General features: G+C 39.0%; 1 long non-coding RNA gene across 1 annotated transcript in view; it reads left to right on the forward strand.

Annotated features, from left to right (window-relative positions):
- Positions 1–25,426, forward strand: part of LOC110346439 (uncharacterized) — a 123,767-nt gene that overhangs the window by 8,881 nt on the left and 89,460 nt on the right. Inside the window, exon 2 of the long non-coding RNA XR_015447010.1 lies at positions 1–25,426. This exon is cut by the window's right edge and continues 36,677 nt beyond it. This is a non-coding gene — a long non-coding RNA (uncharacterized LOC110346439).

A 25,426-nucleotide genomic window follows, 5' to 3' on the forward strand; every position in this document is an offset into this window, starting at 1 on the left:
GTATTTCTCTGCGACCGTTTCTCAGGAAGCTCTCTGCATGTCCCTCTTCATCTCAGAAGCCAATTCCATGGAACCCGATCTAAAACAGATGGAGATGACATTCATGTCGTTTATAAACACTTAGCCAGAGTAATCTGGAGGATGTTTTCAGTAATAAATTCAGAGTCACACTTTGAACACGAAAACAAGTATCTTTTCTTTATTCCCTCGCCTATTCTAAACAGATTCTTCAGTAATTTGAACAAGATCTAGTCTGTATTATGTTAAAGAGAGTTTTAAAAATAAACTCCACATTAATAATTTGAAAGTCTATTTTCTCAGTTTTGTAATTTTTCCTTACTGATACTGATTGATGATACAACATAATTTCAAATATAAAAGAATATTCCATTACTGTTGCTTCTTTAATTATCCTCACCCACAACTCCCATCACCATGAGAGCAGAGCTATTGACTTACGATTATTTATCTTACAGAATAAGACTGAATATATACTTGATACATAATTGTTTGCTTTAACTGATGAATCACTGGCTCAATTTACATAAAAAATCAATTCCTTTGCACATTTTTTCTTAAACTCAAACTTTAAAACTTTTTGACACAAATTCACATTAATTCAACTTCTCCAAAATGCGTAGCTTTAATCCATACATTCTTGAAAAAACCCTTCACACAAAAACAAAAAATATCATTATCAAATGCATATCTGTGGCTTAAATTACAACTCATACTTGTAGTAAATTCTTTGTGGTAACATCATATATGCCATAAAGTAACACAGGGCTGTGATGATAATTATGTGCTATAAACGTGCTTTTGCATGGGAACTCTGACCTGATATGTGAGGCTCACACCCTCTCTGCTATTGGCATAGCATCTACAATTCCTGTTTGGTCGGGCTGAACCTCTTATAATGTCTTAATTCACTTTTTAAAGTTTTTGTGGTGAAAGGAAGTCTTACTTTTAAATTCTGAATATATCCTACTTAAATTGAAACAAAAGACATTCTTTTACAATTACTAACATCTTTTAGATATTAAAACAGCAAGATGTTTGACATTCTGTTTTCAAGAGACTATAAATGAAAGTGTTACTGAAAATATAGATAGCTTTACTTGTTTACAGAAACATTTTTATGCCTTTCTTTCTCTCTCACACATACACATACAAACACACTCACGGACTATACTATCTTATAGTATACAATAGTTTACAAATTTCTGGGGTTCAAAATTTGATATTTTCATAATTATTTGAAGTATTTATTAAACAAATTTTAATGTTGCAAAGATTCTGGTTCAGAAAGATGGTGTTAGGCTTGGGTTCAATGATTTTTCCCAAAACCTCTGATTTTTGTCAGAAGGTAATGGCCCTGTAAAGAATTTGATATGAGTATGTCTATATAATTATTTTTATAACAGTGAATATACCAGCAGTGCCTAATTTTATGGTCCAACACATTGCAGTATGGGCTTCTTTCATACTGAGATCATAGAGATCATATAATACATCCTGATATTCTTTCTATATTGGGGCTTAAAGAATGTTTTCCTTCTAGGAGTTTTTTAGAAAAAAATAAAGTTTAGTTGTCATTCTTCACTACTGAGCTGGATAATTTAAACAAATTCCTTTTTTACTTGGTAATTTCCTTATTGGATGAGTAACTGATGACCTGGGGCCCTTACTGAGGGTAGGCACTTAGGACAGGAAAGAGAGAGAACATCCTTTCAAAACAGCAGCAGAAATAAAACTATAGCAATGCTGTAAGAACAAACTCATAGGGAGGCGGAGCTGTAGAGTTGGCAAAATAAACCGTATTTTACCTGTGCTGCTCAGGTTTCCAGGTATCTTTCGTGCATCTTATTCCTGGAGACCTTTTGCTTTCTGGCAAGGGAGACGCTGAGACATACATGCGGTTTGCTTTGCTTCGCTTCTGTATGACTCGGCTCTAGAGAAACCCTTATCTCCCTCACTTGGGCTGTGAGGTGGGTGATTTCCAGACAGGATCCAGGTGATGAGTCACTGAGTAGGAGATGCAGGAGGTTTCATTTACAGGATGCAGATATGTAGGACAGATGGCTACAAAACAAGAAACCAGCAGAGCAGGGGCTCAAGCTTAGGGCGGAAGAGGAGAATTCAAGTGCTTCTCAGTGAGCACAGGAAGCACAGAGGGGCCTGGTTACAGAGGGGCTCCCGCCTGCTCAGTGTGGGCCTCGGCTTCTTCTTGACTAGGAAGCTCCAGGTAATGCTGGTGCTGTTGCTGGCTGTTCGTGAGCCATGCTTGGAGCAGTGGGGCTGACCAAGTGCCTCTGAGCCCTGACCAGATGAGAGGAAAGAAACGATCCATCATCTGCTCAAGGACTGCTGGACATGGATCCCAATCTGGGCCTTCATCTCCTCTCCTTGTGTCGCCCCCAGGCTACTTGTCTTAGTTACTTTTCTCTTGCTGCTGAGACAAAATACTCGACACCCAAAAGTTAAAGGGGGAAAGGTTTATTTAGCTCACAGTTTGAAGAGGTTTCAGTCCATAATCGGTTGGCTCCATGGCAGGGTGGCTTGGCAGAGGGGCAACAGCTCATGGTGGCAGAAGACAGCAAAGTAACGAGAGACCTTAACAGCATCTTTCTGCCCCTTTTGTCCCATCCAGACTACAGGGATTAGGGCGGTGCCAAACCAATCACTCATGTGTAGTGGTTTAGTAATCATACACCCTTACCCCAGCATCATACATTCCAGATTCAGCCACCTCTGACAAAGAAAGCCCCACCTCATCCACATGAGGCTTTAGAGGGACATCCAGACACAAGCCCTAGCGCTACTCATGAAGTCAAATTTAAAATATCTGAACTTCCTATGAGGGCTGTGGTACCCAGTAACTGAACAGTTTTGAGCAGTGCAACAGCACCAGAGTCCTTCTTCATAGTAGGACATGTGGACTGCAGGAAGGAAGGGTTAAGACAGAGGTCCTCTTAGACACCGCTCCTATCGTCTAGTTTTGAGGCCCTAGGGTCCCAGGCAAAAGGGTGGCAGGGGGAGCAAAAGGGATGAAGCTAATCAGGTCTGGCTTGCAAGCTGGAGGACTGTGGAGGGGAATAATGATAGGGTGTGGAAGGAGGTAGAACGGAAAGTACAAAGCCAGACCATAGGATGCTAGTCCAGGGACACTCCCTGTATCCATCTCTGCCTACTTTCATTCATTTTCTGTTTCACCGTCCTGCTTCTTACATCTTCATTTTCTCAAGTGGGGATAGAAATAGTGTGCTTGGGCCACATTCACCTCTTTCTCCACACTTTCATGCTTCATTAAACTTGAACAATATACAACTCTGAATTATAGCTGCTGGGGCATGGTCAAAGAGCCATATATGAAGACTGGGGTGTATCGGTGACAGGCAATTCCTTTTTTCAAAGTGAAACAGGCAAATTGTATGTCTTATTCTAGTGGAACCTGATGGTCATAGCTTTTAAGTAAGTCCCCTTAGCTGATTTCTTGGAAATGTCAGAAACATGGAAGTATAAGAAGTGAGAAATGTAGTTCAGATCAACCTCTTGATTTCAGCTGGAAAATAAAGGGAAATTCAACATGCTGGGTATATTAGCATTTTTCCAGCTGTTGCTGCTGCCATGTGAATAAGGGCTCCCCACAGACCCAGATCAAAGTAACAAATCGGGGGTACCAGGGCTTGGGACCGTACTATAATAATTTTACAGATTCAGCAGAGCATTTCAAATGAAAGTGCGTGTGGTGTAAGTGACAGGTGTTCAGAAACACAGCCCAGAGTTCATGCTGCTGCAGGCATGGAGCTGGGCTCTCAACTTAGCACTTGCTGCTGAAACCATGCCCACTTGGACTCCTTGTCACACAGGCCCTCTGGGCCTGACATTTCAGGTCCCCCAGTGTGTATGTGGCGATGTATGTGTCTCTTTGGAGCTTTCAATTCACTGTATTCTAATATTAAAATTGCATTTCTGCTGGAAATTATAGATCCCTTTAAGCATTCAAAATGTATCTTCCCTGGTACTTCCATTTGCATCTGTCTGAAATGCTGATTAATGAACCTTTGGGGAATATATATGTATACACCCACATATCCTTAGTTTCTGGGAAGCTTGAGGTCATAGATAGATAGACAGATAGATAGATAGATAGATAGATAGATAGATAGATAGATAGATAGATAGATTTTTTTGGGGGGGACCGGGGTTTGAACTCGGGTCCTTGCACTTTCAAGGCAGGAGGCGGAACCACTGAGCTAAATCCCCAGCCCAAAGTAAGTAGGTGTTTTTTTTTTCCTTTGGTATCAGAGATCGAACTCAAGAGCTGGAGCTTGCAAGGCAGGCAGCAGCACCACTGAGCTAAATCCCTGGCCCAAACATTTTGAGGGGGGGTTACTGGGGATCAAACTTGGGACCTTGCACTTGCGAGGCAGGTGCTGGAACCACTGAGCTAAATCCCCGGCCCTTCTACTTTATTATTAAGTTAATTTAACAAGACCTGAAAGGAGACTTGTGTTAATTCCTGGAGCAGTTCTTTGAACACCTCTGAAAATTAAGAGGGTTAGATGTCTCTACTTTTTTCTTCAACAACATTATCTTGAAAAGAAACCTACTTGATATAATTTAAAATAATCTGCTTGATTGATCATTAATATTCTTTGCAGGCTTTATTGATGTGGAAAACACAGAAAATCTAGGATCTTTCTCAGTTATGAACTGTTCTTTAAAAAAGAGAGAAAAACCTGACATTACATGAGACTTATTCTGGCTGCCCAGAATTTCTTTGATACTTATCCTAACAGAACGTTTATTGAAAAATTTTCCTTTTAAAATGCTGTATGCTTTAAAAGCAGATTTTCATTTACTTTCACAAAAATGTGTAAGATGAACATATTGTAATTTCTACTTTAACGAAATCAATTCAGAATTATACAAGAGTGAGATTTTTGAGGCAATGGTATTTTTAATCTTTACTTTGTGACATAACAGGCTCTAGATTTTTTAAGTTTTAATTGAATAAAGTATACTTTCCACTAAGTGTTGTCCTAGAATCAGTTTTAGTGAATTAGAAGCTCTGTTTCACAAATATTTTACCTTAGCATCTCCTCCTTGCTCACTCACTAGATGTGAGCTTTGTTTCTGATTTGGTCCTGAGGACTGAATTTAGGGCCCAGTGCAGAGTAAGGCTTGTCCTGCCAGCAGTGAGCAACACCCCAGCCCGAGCTTTTCACTGGGATTTTCGAGGTCCCACCGCTCACAGACCCCTCTACTCCCCACTTCTGTTGATGTTTTAGCTGGAGCCAGGATGCATTCTCATGATGTACATTAGAGCATCCTTTATCTACTTAAACATGCAACTGAATAATTAATGTAAATCTGTGACTATGATATGATAAAAGTACAGCTTTACTGCATATTTACAGAGATACCAAGAATTATATTTATGTAAATAATAAATGAATTCATTTGTTAGATTTATAAGATTTTTAAGTATTTGGAAGAATTTTCTTGATTGTGACAATTGCAATGTTCTTTAAAAAAGGATTTAATTAATTTTATTAATGCATATTGAAATAACTTAGGGCATTTAACTGATCAAAGGTTAAAAGTCCCTATAATATACAATAACATTTACTAGCTGGATTTAAAACTTCCAGAGGAGCTTGATTCTTGAATTCATTGTAATTTTAATACATTAACTCTTTATTTAAAATACAAAATAATTTTGCATATCTTTTACATATAAAAAATTACCTCACAAACAACATAAAAGCTCACACTGATAATTAAGGATAGTGTGACTGTTTCAGCTCAGAGTGTATGATAAATGCGATAGTGGTGGGGGTCGGGAAATAGTGCAGAATTACCAAAGTGAGAATTGTTAATATCCTGAAATGGGAATAACTTGATTTCTATTCAAACACGATACTGCATGTACTGAATATTTAGTGGAATTGGGAAGAAATTAGGGATTGTATGCAAGAACAGAGTCATGCAGTAATCTATTTCACTAGAGACAAAAGAACCTGTCGTATGCATGTGTCAAAATGTTTTAAATGTGTGTGTGTACTTCAGTGATGTTTGCTTATTGGTTGTTTGATAGTTTTGTATATGTGTATGCTATTTTTAGACAGCTTTTTGGGAAGCGTTTCAAAGGGCTTAAAATTTAAATTAAACATTTAAATCATTGGTTTCTTTCATGCCGGAAAGTATATTACTGGCGTCCAGATCTCCGGCGGATTGTCCTCTGCAGTTACATAGGCATGCTGCAGACATTCTGTAAAGGTTGGTTGGAATATGAATTTCCTCTCCAGGTTGCTGGCTGTTGGAGAGGTCAGGGCAGATGCATGTGGCTTTGAGGTGACCTGCGGAAACATTAACTTTCTTACTCTTTCAAGGTGCCCTGGAGAAACTGTATCACATTTTTAAACACAGAGGCTACAAGGAGGGAGTCAGAGATTTCCCATAATTTTCCAATCTGGGTGATGTGAGGAATGACAGTATCCTGTTAGAGACAGGAAATGCTGAGGGGTAGGAAGATAATCAGTCCGTTCGGAGTACACTGGGATTGAAATTGCGATTTGCTGGTGATAGGAAATATAGGAGTGAAGCCCAAGACAAAGGCTGGAGTAGATGAGAAGACTGAAGTCCACTCCTCTGGAGACGGCGCGGAAGCTGTGCTATCGCCTCCACGGAGTGTGCTGGGCACCCACCGACCCCTAGCGACATTGCTCACCTTGGGCTGCAGGGGGAGTGGAGTTGTGCAAGTGAGCTCCAGCCGTTCAGGGTCCCAGGCTGGACTCTGCGGGTTGGTGGAAGGGCCCACACAGTGTAGTTCGTGTGATGGGTAAAACCTTAATTTCCACACAGCCCTGGAGGGTTCCGCACCGGCGTCAGCGGGTTACACCTGAGGCCAGCGGCTGCTTAGAAGGACGCCTGTGTTGTCTCGCCGGACCTTGGTCGCGCTGGATATAGACGGACTCACGCGACCCAAGTCTGCCCCGCGACTCTAGGCCTGCTGCTTGCCACTTTTATGTTTTGAATTCGCAACCTCTGGAACACTGGGTCAAACAGAAGCGTTTTATGAGTAGGGTTGCTACATTTTAGCCCTTCCTCTTTACATCTGTGTTTGGCGAACATTTATTTTTCTTGGGATGTGTTACAGAGTGAAGTGCATCTCCCCAAATACGCATGCTTAAGTGGAACTCCTACTTCAGGATGTAAGGTTATTTGGAAACAGAGTTACTGCAGATATTGTTAGAGAAGATGGGGTCATGATAGAATAGGGGTCCCTGATGCAATACACCCACGCTCTTATAAGAAAGAGGAGGCTTGGCCACAGACATGTGCACGTTTTGTGAAGTGTTTTGTGAAGATAAAGGCAGCGATCTGCAAGCCAAGGAACACCAAAGATGCCCTACAGACAACCTGAAGCAAGGCAGAAGGTGTGGAATAGATTCTCCCCCACAGCCTTCAGAAGGAACCAATCCTGCCAATGCATTCATTTTCAATTTCCAGCCTCCAGAATGGCGAGACAATAGATTTGTTGATGGCAGTGTGCTTGTGGCGCCTCATTAGGGCAACCCTAGCAAAGACAATAGAAAGGCATAAAGTATATAGTACATTATGTAGATACCACACGGGTCTCTGCCCCCAGTAACTACTCATCCCAAAACTTGAAAAAGAAAAGATGCCTGAGATTAACATGTGACATGTTTAAGAGGTACTCACTTAAAAGACAAGCCCAGGCTTGAATCCTATGTCACATGGAAGTGGACTTGCGGCTGTATCAGTTAATTTGTTTTAATCCAGGTATCACTGCTAAATATGAATCACAGTTGCATCAATCTTATAGCGATGCCTGAAAGAATAGGCTAGGAAGAAATACACAGAAGGACTGGAGAGTGCCAACACAGAGCAAGCACCACCGGACACACCGTGGCTCCTGCTAATATCATCTATTGTCAACATCTCTTACTATTTCACTTTAAGACTTACACATCACAACATCAAATTCATGTGAAGGCTAACTACTGTAACTCCTGTAACTACTCGGATTTTCCTTATGGGGGATCGTTATGGGGTTCTTACGATATACTACTAAAAAGCTGTGGCTTGTTGTTATAAAAAAGTCTGAGTATACGGGGCCGGGGATTTAGTTCAGTGGTTCCAGCACCTGCCTCACAAGCCCAAGGTCCTGAGTTTGATCCCCAGTACAAAAAAAACCACCAAAAAACAAATCTGAGTATATGGATACAGGCTACTCCAACTTAATTGCAACTGGTTACTCTGAAAACATTCCGGTACCATTAGAAGGTGCCTGCTTTAAAGCTAGTGTAGATGTCAAGGTCACAGAATCCATTGTACATGGTGGTTTGCAAAGCACTTCATGGGTGTCTCATCACATTCGACACCATAACTGGTTTCTGCACTTATTTTTGCCTCTGAAATGTGAACTACTTGAAATAAGAGTCCTTATTTTGTTCTTATTTTCCTCTGTAGCCTCAATTCCCAGTAATGTAACTAGGCTTAGTGATTAAATAGAGAGCACCTCTCCATTAGCACAGAGAAGAGGCAGTATTATTGAAAGACGGTATTACTGTTGCAGTTCTCTAATCTAACAATGTTAATATTGTACTATATGAAGTATTGCTTAGAGTAAATAACGGAAATAGTTTCATTAAGTCTGATTTTCTCATTTTAATGAAACTCTGTTGTCAGGTTTCCTTTACTGTAAAAATCACCTGAGATTATCCAGCTTGTAAAGAGGAGGGGTTTATTTTGGCTCATGGTTTCAGGCAGTACAGTCCATGGTCTGTCGGCTTCATGGAGCTGGGGCTGTGGATCACAGGACAACATGGAGGGGGAACATGGTGGAGCAGAGTTTCTCACTTTATAGGCACATGGGAGGAAGAGATGAGAAGGAGGGGCAGGGGCCTTGATGTCTCCCTCAAGGGCACAGCCCAGTCACCTGACTTCCTCCCATGAGGCCCCGCCCCTTCAGAACACTCCATCCCCCATGGACAAGGAGCCAAGGCTTTAGTGCATGGGTCTGGGGAGGACATTTCAGATCCAAACTGCAGTGCTATCTATACTTTCTTAAGATTAAAAGAATACTTTTGGATAATGTATATTAAAGGAATACCTTTTTCTTGGTTATTTTCAAAGCCTTTTTGATATAATTGCTTTAGTTACAGTTTTTGAGAATGTTTGGCTACAATTATGCTTGTTAAATATATGATTCAGGCTCTAAAGCCTGCAGTAGACATTTATACATAGACATATTAAAGTTAAAGTTTAGTGTTTAGTGTATAATTTTATTCTTTCTGATCTGCTTTATATATCCCATTTTTATAGGCTAAAAATAAGTTATCCTCAAGCAGAATGATGTTTCTTGGTTAGGTTGAACTAAATTCACAGCTATTATCTTCCACATGTTAGCCTTTAAAATAGAAACCAGAAATGATAAAGCCACAGCTGGCACATAAGAGCAAGAGCCAAAACATATTTTAGGACCAATTTCACAGAAAAACATGTACCTTTTATAATATGATAAATATGAAAACATATATAGGAAATAGTCAAGACTTTATCATTTGTAAAAGTATTTTCAGAATGGTATAAGTAAAGAATAACTAATTTATCATTTTAATAAGGTTCATACTCATAACTCTGGAAATTGGTAGCTTAATGTTTTTCCGTAATCTTATAGGAAATGAAATGGGCTCAAACTACTTGGAAATGACAGCTGGCAATGTGGCAAAAATGTCTGACCCGTGGAGTGCCATTTCTCCTACAAATAATGAAATAGTCAAGTATGAAAAATTTATCTTTACTTTTATTATCACAGTTTTTCTGATTGACTTGGGAATAAGCTTTTGGGGAATTATTTACCTTCTCAGTATCAGTTTAAGACAGCACAGAAGGTAGGAGTGAGTGTGTGTTTGTGTGTGTGTGTGTGTGCAAAAAGGAAGAAGAGCAAAAGCAAATAAAGAGATTGTAGTGGATGAACTGAAATTGATTTCAGCCAGAAATCTTTTGAATGAATATCCCTTCAAGTACGCATTGGACAAGGTGATCTTCATGAGCCCTCAATGTCCCTGAACACATTTGCTGGGTTTGCCAAGAACACAAGGTCTCGCCTACTTTTAACTCAGATCTTCTCTTAAGGTTGTGTTAGTCCCTCAGGCTGGCTTCATGTTTTCTAAAAAACAGTGGATTTCTTGAGCTCAGTGTTGCCAGTAGGAATTTGAGCCGGTGGTGTGCATAGCATCTGTCTGGCCTCAGGCATCTGCATGGGCCTTGGTGATGTGTGGAATCAAGGCAGACTGGACGCTCGCTTGGGGTGCTTGCTTGCCTCTGACCCCTGAGTCTTGTGCCTTCTGGCTGCTTACCTGAAACACAGGCCAGCTTACTCAACAGCAAGAACAAAAGAGCAAAGTCTCAGAGCCAATAGTTTCTCACCAGAATTCAAATTAGTGGAAGTTATACACAGAAAAAAGGGCACGAGTAGGACAGGACGGGTATGTTCTATTCTATTTTATGTTTGCAACCATCTAAAATGCAGCCAACATAAAGCTAAAATTTCTTTCCAGCCACCATTCTCTTTGGTTTATAAACCTTCAGTGGAAGTAACATTAATTACAGACCACATTCAACTTAATTACATGTAACTCAAACAAATCTTCCTGTACCAAAGAAACCTGTCAAATGATACTCTTGGTTCATAGACAATATTTTAGAAATACTTGAGAGGAAAGAACACACCTGGAAAGTCTTTTAAATGAATGAAATAATGGCACATTGTGAGTTGTCTAGCAGAAAAATGATGAAAATGATATTTAAAGATTTGGTTGTTCTCAGCAGTATTGATTTGAAATTTGACCTGTCTTCTTTGTTAGATGTGGTATCGAATAATGGAATCCTGCAATAGCATTTTAATGATCGAGTTCATTTTTTATGAACTGTTTGGAAGAAAACAAGCTTAAGTTGTAAGCTTTGCCTTTCAGGTACACAGAATGGAACTTGAAGTATCTCCAAGAAATGCAATTAAAATACATATATACTTGGGGATAGAAAATTCTGGTGCTTTTAGGGCTGTTAATATTAAGTGCAAAATTATATGTTAATGTTTGGATGAAAAAGAAAAAGCACTCAGAGCTGCTGAACATCTGGTAAAGTGATTTTTTAGTTTAGATCCAAGATCACTGGAGATTGATTGCTGGCCCCAAGATTGTGCCACCACAATTGCATGCTACTCTATGAATAAAAGAAAAAAAAGGCTTTGGAGAAAAGGAAAATGTAGATATACTTTGAATAGTACGTCACAATGAAAAGTGAGAAGAATCCCTGCATCCCTTAATTCTTCATTGTGCATGTCTCAGTATTTTGATTTTTATGGCTCAGAACTCTGGCTTCCCAGTGAACAGAGGCTCCACGGGAATCATTGCCCCCAAAACCCATGAACAGGTGGTGTATTCTCCTTACATGTTTCCTGCTTCTTTCCCCCTCTTTTATCATGTGGTTCAATGGATAGTCACCTATTTTTCTTATTTTCAAGTAGCTTCTGCATGTGACTTTTATTGAATCCCATGAATTTAAAAAGATAGGTTTGGGGGTTGCGTTTTTCAGAAGGGGGCTGGATGCAGGAGCAGTGAGGAGAGCAAGTGCTTTGTCAAAGTGCTGATGTCCAGTGTCATGGGCGTGCTCCACCTGTCTGCTTCCAGGCTGCCCGGATTCCGAATGCTATCACAGGACAGTTCTCATCGTCATGCTCATCCAGCAGGTCTGAATGACCGACACTGTACCATAGCTTATTTATTCTTAGAAGTTAGAGTAAATTTTCTCTCAGCTACTGAGCTTTAATACATTTAATACTTTTTGAATATTTTTTCATTTAACTGGTTTGCAAAATTTGTAGAAATGGTCCTTTTACTTACAAACAAAAACAAAACAATGGGTTGGGCATGTGGCTAAGGGGTAGAGACCTGGGTTCAATCCTTACCACCAGACATCTCAACACAAACCAAAAGCCCCAAGCAACAAAACAAAGCAAGACGAAACTGCAAAACCACCACCATAATAAGAATGCTTCATTCTGCATGTTAAAAATGCTAGTCATCTTACCTGCCCCCCTTCATCTGAGAAAACTGTGAGGTACAAGAGAGGGGAATCTGAGCTACCTGCGCTCTACTTTTACAAGTGAAAAGACCTCTTTCAGCAACATGCCATTTTCTACCAGTAAAAAGTGTTGCCCCCTCGTCAATAGTTGCTTTAAAAGGAAGTCAATTTTTATCTACCCTTTACATAAAGACTTAGGGACTCTCAGGTGAAAGGGCCCACGTGTTTCACTCACCACTTGTTTCCACACTGGCCAATATGCTGGTCCTGGAACAAGCCAGGCAGCTCTCCTCCTCCACCCCAAGGGAGGAGCAAGGGTTGCTGCCTAGCTGCTTCGGCTCTGCTTCTCCCTCCCTGCCATCCATCCCATCCTGTACTGACTGAGTTTCTCCTGAGAGGAGGTAGTTGGAGGAGGGTTTGTTGCTTGCTCCCTGCCACCTCTTAAATGTCCTCTGAAGTGTAGGCACCCCACAGAGGGCTCCCTATTATTCTGTGGTTCTCTCCATCACTTCAGTCAAAATGGCAACTTTTGTAACTTTTTATAAGTAAAAATCTTGAGCACAGCAGGGAGTTCTTTTCTTTAAGTATAAGGATGTAGTGCCCCAGTGGCAGGCTTTTTCTTTGCATCCCAGGAGAGCTCGCGTGTGCCCTCATTTCCTGTAAGGAGGATGAGGTGGAGGTGCACCATACAGCTGCGCTGGCTGCCAGAGGACAGGTGCCTTGGATGGGAAGGTCCTCAGGAGACACGGCCTCTGCCCTTTTCTTCCCCATAGCTCCCTCTAGAATCAGTGTCACCCCAGCAATCAGTGGAATTGCTGTGACCTCTGCTTAAAGTGCACCTGTGTCTTTGGACATGAATGTTTTATTTTCTCTTACCAAAGTACTACCAAAAATAAACACATGGTTCTCTTCATTCTTCATTACATAAATCCCACCATGACGAAAATTCCATGAGGATAAACACAGATAATCTTTATCTGCTAAGTTGGAGAAGAATTATAAAAATGTAAAGTGGCAAAGTAATTATGCATTCATACCATAAAGTGATGCAAAGGTTGGTGACTTGGAATTCACGTGAAGATAACTCTTCCAGCGGGCCCTGCTCCGCCACGTCTATACAGCGGGATGGAATCACCACCATTCATTCTGGAGAGAACTAAATGGGCCAATGGTGAAGCACCTCAGCAGGATAAATGAGTGCTTTCCGAATTGTTTCTTTCAAACGTGTAAAGTTGACAACGCATATACTAAAGCTTATCACCGCACAAATTTTATAGGCCAGATAATGAAACTCCTGACAGGTAAGCAGTGCTAAAACACATTTTTCTCACAGCTGTCATAGATGTTTTTCTGATATTAGTGCAATGATCTTAAAGAGAAAGACTACAATTAAAACCAGGTCTTTCAAGTTCACAAGGTACATCTACAAAAGAACAGAACACACGTACCCTTTTTCTGCTAAAGTCAGGCATATAAGAATGCAGCAGATTCTCTGTCCTACATGGTGATGCACTGTTGTGGTAATTTTTTGTAAGCATTAAAATGCAGTTCATGGATGAGTAGAATTAAGTCAGTGCCCACTCTGGGTGTCCCAGAGCTTGCTGCATCTGACACTTTGACATGGCATCATCAGAGCCACATTTGCTCCACATACCTACATGGGCACTGCTGTCAGCATCCACAGTGGGGTCTACAGCACACATAATATCGCTTCCAGCCTGAGTGACAGTAGATGAATTTTAATGCTTTCTAGTGCCAAAATATGAAAACAGTGCAACCCAGTGTTTTCCATCCTTTGCTTTCTTAAAACCTTACAGCCAAATTTATTGCTTGAATATGGTAATCTACTCAGTTCAGTTGTTTCAGAGCAGTTATTGAATTTCCTTCAGGAAATTTCATTGTATTTATTTTTTACATGATTTATCTCATCCGTAATTTTTAATTTGCTTCATTTTTTTTTCAGAATGGAAATAATCAAAATTAAGTTTAGATATTCACTGGGAATATACATGTACTTACCTTTAATTCCAACAAGGAATTGATTAAAATAGTAGGTAGAATGTTCTGAATGCTTTCTTTGTTGGAATATATTTTCACTAAAGTTCTTTCCTTTGGTAACAAAATTCAAACTTTTTTCACGCCTCAGTTCCATTATAGTTAGTGATAGTTCAATTTTATAGTGTTTGAATGACATACGTTTTCATTAGACCCTTGGTTTTTTGGAGGGTGGGGCATAGAATCTACTTTTAAAATACAACATTGACATACAATGGGAATAATCTATTCAGTCGGTAGAGCCACATAAACCTCCACCTTCAAGAGTTTAAAGACATTCTTATTTTACCATGTCACCCTGTAACTCTGGTTTAACACATTATGAAGTCATCAACATGAGGCTTTCTAGCCAAAATAGATTTCTTTGTAAACTCTATGATTTCCCATGAATACAGGAATTTTGAAACTACTGAGCCTCATCAGCAGTTCAGCACTCTAAAGATTAATGATCAAATATTTGGGGCTTTCTATCCCTGACTGAAGGCTGGATAAAATCAATTATTTAAGCACTATAAAGTAAGGGGTTGGGTCTCAGACAACGATTACAAAGCAGACACACTTTAACACCCAGAACAGCCATCTGGACTGACTGCTTTACCATGGCAAAAGGGTGAATGAAATATAATTCCTGTCTGCTGATGCCATGGAGATTCCTTCAGTCTAGGAGCAGCTGGAGTGTCCATTTACACACACACACACACACACACACACACACAGGCATACATGCACATCTTGCTCTCTGGCTATATGATGTTAAATATAAAGAATTTCTACACCTTTTATTAAAGCAATAAGAAAAGCAGTAGATTTTTTTCTACCATATCTGTAGTAGTCTTCTGATCCCAAACACTCAATTTGTACAAAGTAATAAATGTCAGTGCTTTTCAAAGGAAAATATTATGTTTCTTACTGGGTTCTAGAAATAGTCAAAAGCTAGAGAAAATTTTACTGGAGATCTGATGTGACTTATAGAAAGCCTGATTTTTAAATACCTAGAATAGATGGGCTTGGTGTACCTGGCAGTCCTACTACCCAGCCGTGTGCCTTCTAGTTGTATGGATTGCTTCAGATAAATAGATGTCAGGTGGGTAAAATTTTCTATGGCAAAGAAAATCAGTGCATACTTTTTAAATGATATTTGAGAAATGGAGAGGTGAATAAGAGCAGAACCCTTAGAGGGAAAGGGAAACTTTCATAAAACAGTCATGTTTAGATCTCTCATGTGAAAGATCAGGGCAAGCTCAGTGGCTTTGAAATCTAATAATCACAGAGTTCCCATCAAAGCTGTTGCAGCTTTTGGGATGTGTGTGTGTGTGTGTGTGTGTGTGCATGTGTGTGCAGATCAACCCGAAGTCAGTAATATGTCAAGATCAAGGTACATTTCAAAGGGAAATTCTTTAAAAACAAATCATGGTAGCTGCTGATTAATCATTCAAAATCATAAATCTTGTGTGGTGAGTGAACAGTGACCAGATACAGTCAACGGACTGAAATGTTTTCTTTTGTGTGTGTGTGTGTGTGTGTGTGTGTGTGTGTGTTTTCTTGAGCCATGTGAAGTTTTAAAATCAGATCATACTCAACAGTGTCTTCTAGGGTCTATCCCTTAGATCCCTGGGGTTCTGTCCTTACTGTAAAACTACAGAGTGCTTTACATATTTAACTACTTTAAAGGTTCATCATTAGTGTAAATATTGCAACTTAAAATTTTCCACATTGTAAATGTTTATAGTTTCTTGTAGTTAAAACTGTTACTTCACCATTTAAAATGTATTATATGGAATTTAAATGCCATGGCAACCTGATAAATACTACAGTGTATTTAACACAGTGTAAACATGAATTGGTACATTAAATGTATGCAATTAATATGTACAATTTCTGTATTACCTAAAATTAAATTTAGTTTAAAAGGGGCCAGGGATTTAGCTCAGTGGTTCTGGCGCCTGCCTTGCAAGTGCAAGGTCCCAAGTTCAATCCTCGGTACCAAAAATATAAAAAATAACTAAAATTTAGTTAAAAAATATAAAATGTTTTTGTGTTTGAATATCCTCTATGAATCATCCTTCTATGCTTCTAAGTGATAAGAAAAGCAGGTACAGGTCGATGTTTCAACTTCCTGTGATTGCAAATATCTGACAGAACATCTTTTCTGAATTGAATTTTCATTTACATTAAAATTGTATACATTTACAATGAACTACTTAAATGTATAAAAATTCTGAAAAATCAGTAAATATAGAAATGAAAATTTTGGCAGTGTTTTTTGATGTGACAGATAAGATTTTTAAAAATTAATCCATATATTTAAATATTACTTGTGCTAGATTTAGATGGAGATCAAATATAATTCCATTCGGTTTTTTTGCCTTACACATACAAGCTCAGAAGCCTTGCCATAGATATAAGCAGGTAGGAATGGAATTATCACTATTAGAATATGACACAATTCTTTGATGTTTTATGTAGTTATTATGCAAAAATCATGTTATTAAAAATATTTGACTAATATATCAATAGCATTTCTTTTTTTTGCAGTTTGGTTCAAAGCAATGGATTGGAAAGGACCTTACTTACAATAGTGTTATTATGCGTCATTCATTTCTTTCTCAGCATGAGCCTTTATATTTTTCTACATCTGACTTCATCCTGGAAATTTTAACTCTGCATTAATGCGTTATAGTACATTTTCGATGGGCACAGAATAACCTTGAAAGGGAGATGGGAAAGAGTATCTCACACTTCAGCCAGAGGTGTGTTTTCAGGAGCATGGGTTTAAGATGCTGTCACAGGCGCTGTGAGGGAAGCAGCTCATCAGGAGCGCACTCGTGGCGCTCTGGGTTCGGTGCCCAGCACCATGGGGGGTCTGGAGAATGCGCAAGAGAGTTTAGGAATATGCAAGTTGAAAATACGAAAGTTGGCCATTATCTAGACTAAGTGTATACATATCAAAATTCCAAGAAAACCGACATAGTGCATATTAACTTGCCATGAAGGACTTTTCTTTAATTAAAGTTAGGTAATTAATTGTGTGGTCATAATCAGAGTTTAGGTGGTTTTTATTTCTACCAGCAATATGCAAAACTTTTTGAGAAGCTAAGAACTATGACAATATCAGCTATTTTTTGTCAAGATATTATGATCATAAAATTACACATTTTTGTGTAGTCTTGGTACATATCTAAATTCTTGACCCTCGGGGTAGCATTACGTAAACAATTTTTAATGACAGATTTTATTTATAAAGTAATAAATATTTCTTCAATGATTTATGTATTATTCCAAATGGAAATAATCCAGGAGGTCATAGGGAATATTTCATTTCAACAGTAGATTAGTATAGATTGTCTCTGTGAATAGTCCAAGAAACCCATTTCTCTTTATGTGCTCTTTATTTTGATCGTATCTCTTATCAGTGTTCTTATTTCTTGACAATATAACCTTATGAAATCTCTATTTGCATTCAAAGATGTATCTATGTCTGAATTTTGGTGGCTAAACATCTTCCATCTCTTTGAAGTTCATGCTGCATAGGGACAGAGACTCCCGAGCACAGTGGTAATGAGAAGTGTGTTATCTTTGTGCTGTGAGCGGCTGCTTCTCTGTCCACTTAAAATATACTTCCAGTTGGGCCGGGGATTTATCTCAGTGGTCCTGCCGCCTGCCTCGAAAGTTCAAGGTACCGAGTTCGATCCCTGGTACAAAACAACAACAACAACAGCAAAATATATATGTATACACTTCCAGTTGATATTTACTTATTTATTTGCTGCACTGACACATAGAAATTGTGATGACTTTTTTTTAAATGGTAGTAATCAAAATCAATGATCTTTTATTGGTGATTAACAACTAATATACCCTGTGTTCTCTCTTTAGGCATGTAAGATCATATCAAATAATCTCTTACTGTTCCTATTAAGAAAATATTATGTACTTAGAAATGAGAAAATTTACACTCCAGGTACTATCGGTTAGTTGTATTTTAAGGAGAGAGGCTGTCTCCAGTTAGAACACATACTCTGGTCTCCACTTCAATCAACATGTGTGGTTTCTCCAGTCATCGTACACATCAGATATGGTCTGCATTTTGAGTTAGGCATTTTTTATTTACAACAAAAAATGCGAAAAGGGGCTCTCACTGGTGAAATAAAAGATATTTAAAACTGGTGAATCAGTTTGTCTCTGAGACACACTCGGGTGTTTTGAAGATCGTATGTAAAACATCATCAAGGTTCATAGATTTTTCTCCTTAGAGAGCTGACCTAGCTCAGTGATAATAATCTTTCTGGCCTTGGAGCCCACATATGCTCTAAAATTTCTTTTTTAAAATGTATGAAAAAAATATATGAAAAAATTTATTTTAAAAAATAATGAAGTATGAATTTAATAACAGGGATGAGAAACACCACATTAAACACAAAATTATGGAAAATAATTTTATTCTTAAAAAAGAGAGGAATGGTATTATTTTATATTTTTGAAAATCTGTTTAGTGTCTGAATTATCAAAAAACAGCTGGATTCTCATGTTTCTGCTTATAACCTGTTGAGATAGGTTGTTTTGGTTAAAGTATAAGAAAATCCAACCCTGTATCTTAGCTGACTTATATAGCTCACTTCCTTTGCTATATCACAGCATATATAACAAGTGGCATTTTATGAAAGATTAATTACATTGCAAAATCAGAAACATTTCTATAGACATTTTAGTATTTATTAAAATCTATTGTCATTTACTGTACTTTGAATTGATCTTATATCTTATATTCTTAGATGATTTTATAATATCAAGCCTGGTCATTTGGGATATTCATATAGTAGCTCATGAGATCTTAACACACTTTGTTAACCACATAAATAAAATTGTAGTTATTATTGCACTCTCATCAACAATTTTAAAAATAGTGGGACACTGTCAATATGGTGAAGAAAGGAAGGTTTACGAAATTCTAAATATTGTTTTCAAGCTCAAATTTGATCACTGGGAACCAGCGCTGTTGGTCGTTATTTTTAGCATGACAGTCACTTCATTTATTTCAGGAAAGTGGCTCGCTAAACACAAGATTGAATAACTGTATTTGCCTTTCACTCCTTTCAAGTAAAAATCAATTTCCACGATAAAGACATTTAGTTCTGCTCTACATCAATCACACCGTGTTTTTTCTAAAACAATTCTGCACTTGAGAATGGGCACAAACGCTTTATACAAATGCTCCTCTGCCCTCAGAATAGGACAAGATGTGCTCAGGGGCTGGGTTTAAAACACTACAAATATTACTGCTTTCTCAAGAACATTCTTTTTTCTACTTCCTTTTTCTTCTTTCCTCTTCCTCCTCCTCCTTTTTGTGTTAGGGTTTGAACCCAGGGCCTTACACATGCTAAGTACACATTCTGCAGGAACATTCTTAAGTAAAATGTTTTCCCTGCTGAGCCAACAACAATGAGGATGACACAGCCATCAGTTTTACTCACTACTCGTGCTCCTGGGTGAAAATGCTGAAGCACTGAAAAAAAGCGGTTAACCTTTGTGTTTTATTTCAGAATATTTTGACCATGTAGATTCCTCGTAAGAGCCTCATGGATTGTATAGTAGAAACTCTTGTCCTAGCCACATTTTGAAAAAAGAAGAAGCCATCCATCCAACCAGTAACAGAAATTTCAAGTTGCCCTTTGCCGGCGTTCAGCTAAGCACAGTCCTGCTCCTGGAATTCTGCTCTGGTGAAGGGCAGCCTCCCTGCCTTGTGGCAACCGGACCTCTAAGAAGACATGAGACACACTGGGCTCACAGAGCAGACGTACAGACCCCTCTGTGCCTTAAACACGGCCGATGGCTATAGTTTCTATGAAGAGCAACCTAAGAGCTATCCTGGACAAATCTGGAAAAAGCAGTTCTGGATAAAGGCAAATCTGGAAAAGAGTTGAAAACTGAGAAAATCCTCATGCAAAAAAGTTGTTTGTCTTTTGAGCTCTTCCAATTATAAGTTATGGGACCTTGGACAAGTTACTTAGCATTAAAGGTCAGTTTCTTATTAACAACAGACCCTGTCACCCGAGGTTGTCACGAGAGCTGAAAGAACTGTTATGTGTAGAAAGTGAATAGCTTGATGCCTGGTCCATTATGAGCCCCAGCTAATGGTGGCTACTGTTATCATCATTATTTTGATGGAGTCTGGGTGAAGTTGGATGGACCAGTGGCATCTTTTTGGGGGGTGTGGTTGGCATGAGTCCCATAGGAAAAAGTGTAAGAAGTATTTGAAGAAGCAAAAAACAATTCAATTAAGTCAGGACACAAGGATGTCCAAAAGGTAATAATAGAAGGCAATGATAGGAAAGTACAGTGAAAAGACCCTGCAAATTAGGATAAGGCTTTAGAATCTAAATTTTCAGTGAAGATAATTGGCTTTTGAATGATAAGATTTGGACTCCGCTTTGTAGATTAATCCAGTAGCAGAACACATGTTGGATTTCATAGGGGTAACTGGCAATAAAACTTGGAACCATGGAGCATACTTTGTTGTTTTGATGGAATTGTTCATCAGGTTTCAATTTTATAAGTATAGAATGAATCAAGATTTGAAGGAGGAAACTTCAAATTAAGGAATGTAGCCATTGAGAAGTGAATAATAGGGTTGTAACTTCTCTGGATAGAGTTATTGCTGAGCCAAAAATAATGGAAGGCAAATGTTGCCAAATTATTTATTATATTCGGTGCCTATGTAAACTTATTGGAGTTTTATTTTATTAGCTAGAGAAGTGTAATATGTAGGCATTACATGACATTACTTTTATGCTTGAGAGATATAATAGAATGAAATTTCTTTTATATCATGATGTCCATATAAATTCTGATCTCTGACACAAATGGTTGGATTGCATAAATGTAGAGTAATGAATTTGGTTTCTTTTTCTTCTACTTACTTATCAAATTAAGGACTAGGTCCTAGATCCTTATTCTCTGGACTTTGAGAACCAAGTGATAGTAAAATTTCCATTCTGCTGCTGTAAAATGTAGTAAAATTATGATTTAAAAATAGCCTTGTGGCCTTAGTCACTCTTATTGGGGGAAAAAGAAAGAAAAACCAAAGAATAACCCTCATCCCACTTAATTCTCCATGACTGTTCTTGGGATACTCCCTTCCTAGGTAACGTCTGTCAATCAGAAAGAACAGCAGAGACGATACCGCTTTTGTTTACTTTCTAGACGCAGGAGAAAGAATTGACCACCTAAGTATTTCTGTTCATCTTTCTCTAACGTTTGATTTAAGTACAAATCTGTGTTCAGCACATGTGACTATTTTCCAGTTCAAGTATAGCTCCCATCATTACAATAGCCGTGAAGTAGGACAAGTTCCCTACGTGTAACCAAGTTAATCAAATGTGGTTTCTAGTGTGGAATGAGAATGTGCTTCCAGGGAGCTCCGCACTGGCACTACCCGGCTGTTTGAAGAATGTGTCTGATGAAAGCAAAACCAGAGGGAGAAAAGGAGAAACAGGTGGGGTGTCCACAGCATCGTTGCAGCATGACAACTGCAGGTGTCTCTGTGGATCCAGGATCAGACTGACTCACTCCAAAGAACCTCGTGGGGTTCGCTAAAGCATGTGAGAGCTGAAAGAATTGAAAGAACCTTTTGCCTAGGAAAAGAGGAAGAAAAGACATGCCGAGGGACCCCAAAGTTTTAGGAAAGATCCGATTTTTTCAAATGCATGTGTGTTATCGCTATCTAATATATATATAACTATGCTCTTCTTGTAATATTAGCATGTGAACACCCTGTGTTTCATAAATCCATAATCCAAAACAAAGACAAAACCCCAGTCTTGGAGACCTCCTATCGTCTTTTATTGTCATCTCATTCCAAACCAGTAGGGTGTGCTCATGACTCAACTTTCTGTCTGTGACAGCCCACCCTGACCCGGGGTTACTAAAGGTAAGCAAAAATAGGCACAAACTTTAAGAGTCAAAATGCCCAGTTTGCATGTTGCTCTTGCAGTTGGTGTCACGGGTCATTAAGATGACACATCAAAAGGTTCTTCCCTTGCCTTGGCTGTTCCGCTGAAATGTCGGTCCATCTCTTCTGCATTTTCTTCTTCACCTCTCCAGGGGAGTAATCCTCGGTGTGAAATCACCAACTTGGCCTTGCTTGCTGAGTCTCTCAGACAGCTGGCATTCTTCAGAACTCTATGCAGGGATCTTTGTGATAAACAAATACATACAACGAAGAGAAGCTAAATCATTCTGCTAAACTGTGTCTACAATTTCACCCAAAGTACCTCAAACAGTAATGTCAAAGCCATCCAGCAACCTATCTTATTGCTTTCAACTTGTCAAGAAGCATGCTTCAGTTCTTTGGGTGCAAAGTGAAAAAACAGAGTTTGGCATAATGGACTCAAGAGTAGAATGGAGAGACAAAAACGAAATCTGAGTACAAATTGTTCTCTCCAGGATGAGAGTAGACCAGTTCCAGGACAAATGCAGGACATTGCATTGGCTTTCCCTTTCCACTTTCTTTCTAATTTGTGGAGGTGAACCTCGAGTAGGGGCCTTTACTGGCTTTATGTGGAAAGTCTGGGTGGAAGGATGCCGACAGTGACAGTATGAGATCACCCGCCTCCCAACACGGTTATGACTGTGTAGTCTGAGATTGTGCAATTGTACCTGGCACAGTGGAAAATATCTGAACTCACACATTTCAAAGCACAACCAAATTTTGATTGGCCAATAGTATATTTATCCATATTGCTATTTGAGGTCCAAGTAAAGTCTTACATTTGAGAGGCGACCTGCTTGGACAATCTAAGACATCCTAGGGGTCTCACTTGTGTGCATCTTCATTTGGAATAGTGATATGCTTTTTAAAAACAAGGTAAAACTCGAAGGACACAAAGCAGGTTATGTCGTGTTTGAGAAAATATAATCAAGACTTTTAGTTAAAATGTAGTTGATTGTGGTATGAAAGATGCAGGAGTGGTATTGCATGTGTGTTCTTCCTGTCACTACCACCTTTGCAGGCCAGTGGGGGCCTAATAGGTGGCTCTGGCCAGTGGGCTGTGGGCAGCAGTGGCTCAGTAGACGCTGGGACATGGCAGCTTGGACAGTGGGCTCCTCCATGGCGGGCAGGTCTGCAGTCCATGCTGCAGACTGAGGAGTGCTCGATGCCTTAAGTGTCACCCACTACACATCCCACCTTCCTGAGTGGGAAATAAGCCTCATATAGATTCAGCATTGAGATTTGGGGGTTTGTCTGTGGATAGCAAGCAAGAAGAATTAAAATATGAGAGTACCAGATTTAAAAAAATAAATTTAAAAATTCTACTTTGATTTTTACTTTTAGTATAGAACAGGTACTCTACTCATAGAGTTCATAAGGAGAAAGCACAATGGAATATTGTGCTTTCCCATTTCTGAACTCCAACTGCCCATTTTCTTGCGCTTGGGACAGAGAATATTAATAATTTCTAGTATATATTTCCAGAGAAATTTCACTTACATAAAAACAAATTCATGCATTCTATTCACTTTCTGTTGACACAAAGGGAAGCATCCTATAAGATGTGATAAAAATACAGTGAATGACTACATTGAAAAATTTACTACAGTGGAAGACACATTACCACTTACCCTCCTGGAAGTGTTCCCGTCACACTGAACGTAATCCTCCTGTCATTCTTGTCACTTTCTGAGGCAGTTCTGGAAGCCATTTTTCCTGAGTGTCATTAGTTGTGCATTCCTGGCTCCCTGGGTGGCCCGAGTAGATTCAAAACCCTTACCTCTCATGGTCATTTTGACTTTGGGGCTGAAGCTGATCCAGAAGTCTCCTGGCACGCTGACTAGGGTGGAGGAGTCCCAACGTCATGTTCTTCCACCCTGCCTTTCTGTTGGATGGCACTGGGCATCAGCACTCACGATATTCTTGACCACATATTGTACATAAAGACACTCACGAAAGAGGACTTCTAGGGCTGGTTCAGAAAGTACCAAGAATGATGGGACAAGTGTGTTTGAAATGCGGAAGAGTATTTTGCAGGAGATTAATGGCCAGGTCTCTTTTATTGTAATAAAATTTTAACAATAACTGTATATTTTGATCATCCTTTATTCTTCTTTTTGCTTTATAAAATTTTTATTAGTACATGTTTGTGATAGACAGTGACTACATGCTCCATGGCGAGTTGATACATGTACATCACACATCTCTTTGCTTTGGACCTAGAAGCTCATTATCAATTACCAAACTTTACTTTTTCTTGTGTGTGTTCCTAATCATTCTTTGACACTATCATTTATATTTGGCAAAGAATTTTCTAATGAAATTTTATTGTGGTTGAATCTATGTATCAAACTTGGCAGATGCCTCAGATAACATCTTACGCTTCTCAGCTGCTTCCTTCTCTAACTTATTTTTCTCAATTTCTTATATTTAATATACAAGCATATGTGTGTGAAGGGGGTTTTGCTGTTGTTTTGTTCCCTCTGTCTTTTTTATTAATACCCACTGGCAGCACGTGCAGTTTACATCAGCTTGGGGAGTGGTTAAATGTACATAATACAACTGGTTTTCTTTTTGTTTTTCAAGCCCTCTCCCTTTCCTTCCACTTCTCTGGTCCTCCTCTAGATTCACTAAGCTATCTGACGCTGGTTTTGAAGTATGGGTCCATCTGTAGTCTTTTCCTGTCAGGCTTCTCAGTTATCTCAATTCTGTTAAATACTTTCCTCATTGATTTGTAAGGCAGCCTTTATCTTATGTTCTTAGATCGGTTTCTAAATTCACAATTCGATTACATCGATCTTTCTCCTGCTGTGTGTCTGCATATTTAGTCTTCAGTTTACACCGATGTAGCTCTGTGGTCACACTGCAGTGAATGTCCTCTTGTCCAACGATGCTCTTTGTAATTGATGCTTAGCACGTTGTGGAGATCTGGCCAGATCTGGAAGACGGGAAAAGTAGGGTGCAGAAAGTGGCGTGGACATAGGCAGCCTCTTGGAATCACTGCATTGTTTAATAACAACCTATGGATGATGAGCTTAGTAATCTCTTTCTTCTAGTTTATGCCTTGGACTATAAAAGTGAGTGCTGTCGGTCCTGATTCATCTGGGACAAGGTAGGCACCTCTCTTTCCACCTTCCTCTTCCTTATATTTATCAGGAATAACTCTCGACTACTCCAACCCTTTGGAGTTAGGAGTGGAAAGTGGATGCTGACCTGCTTGTTTTGCATAGAATAACTCATACTTTTAGAAAAAAGTTGTAGTCC

The sequence above is a fragment of the Heterocephalus glaber genome, unplaced genomic scaffold (assembly GCF_053883595.1).
Source record: "Heterocephalus glaber isolate CG9 unplaced genomic scaffold, H.glaber_assembly_v1.0 deba00001737, whole genome shotgun sequence".
In the NCBI taxonomy this organism is placed as follows: Eukaryota; Metazoa; Chordata; class Mammalia; order Rodentia; family Bathyergidae; genus Heterocephalus; species Heterocephalus glaber.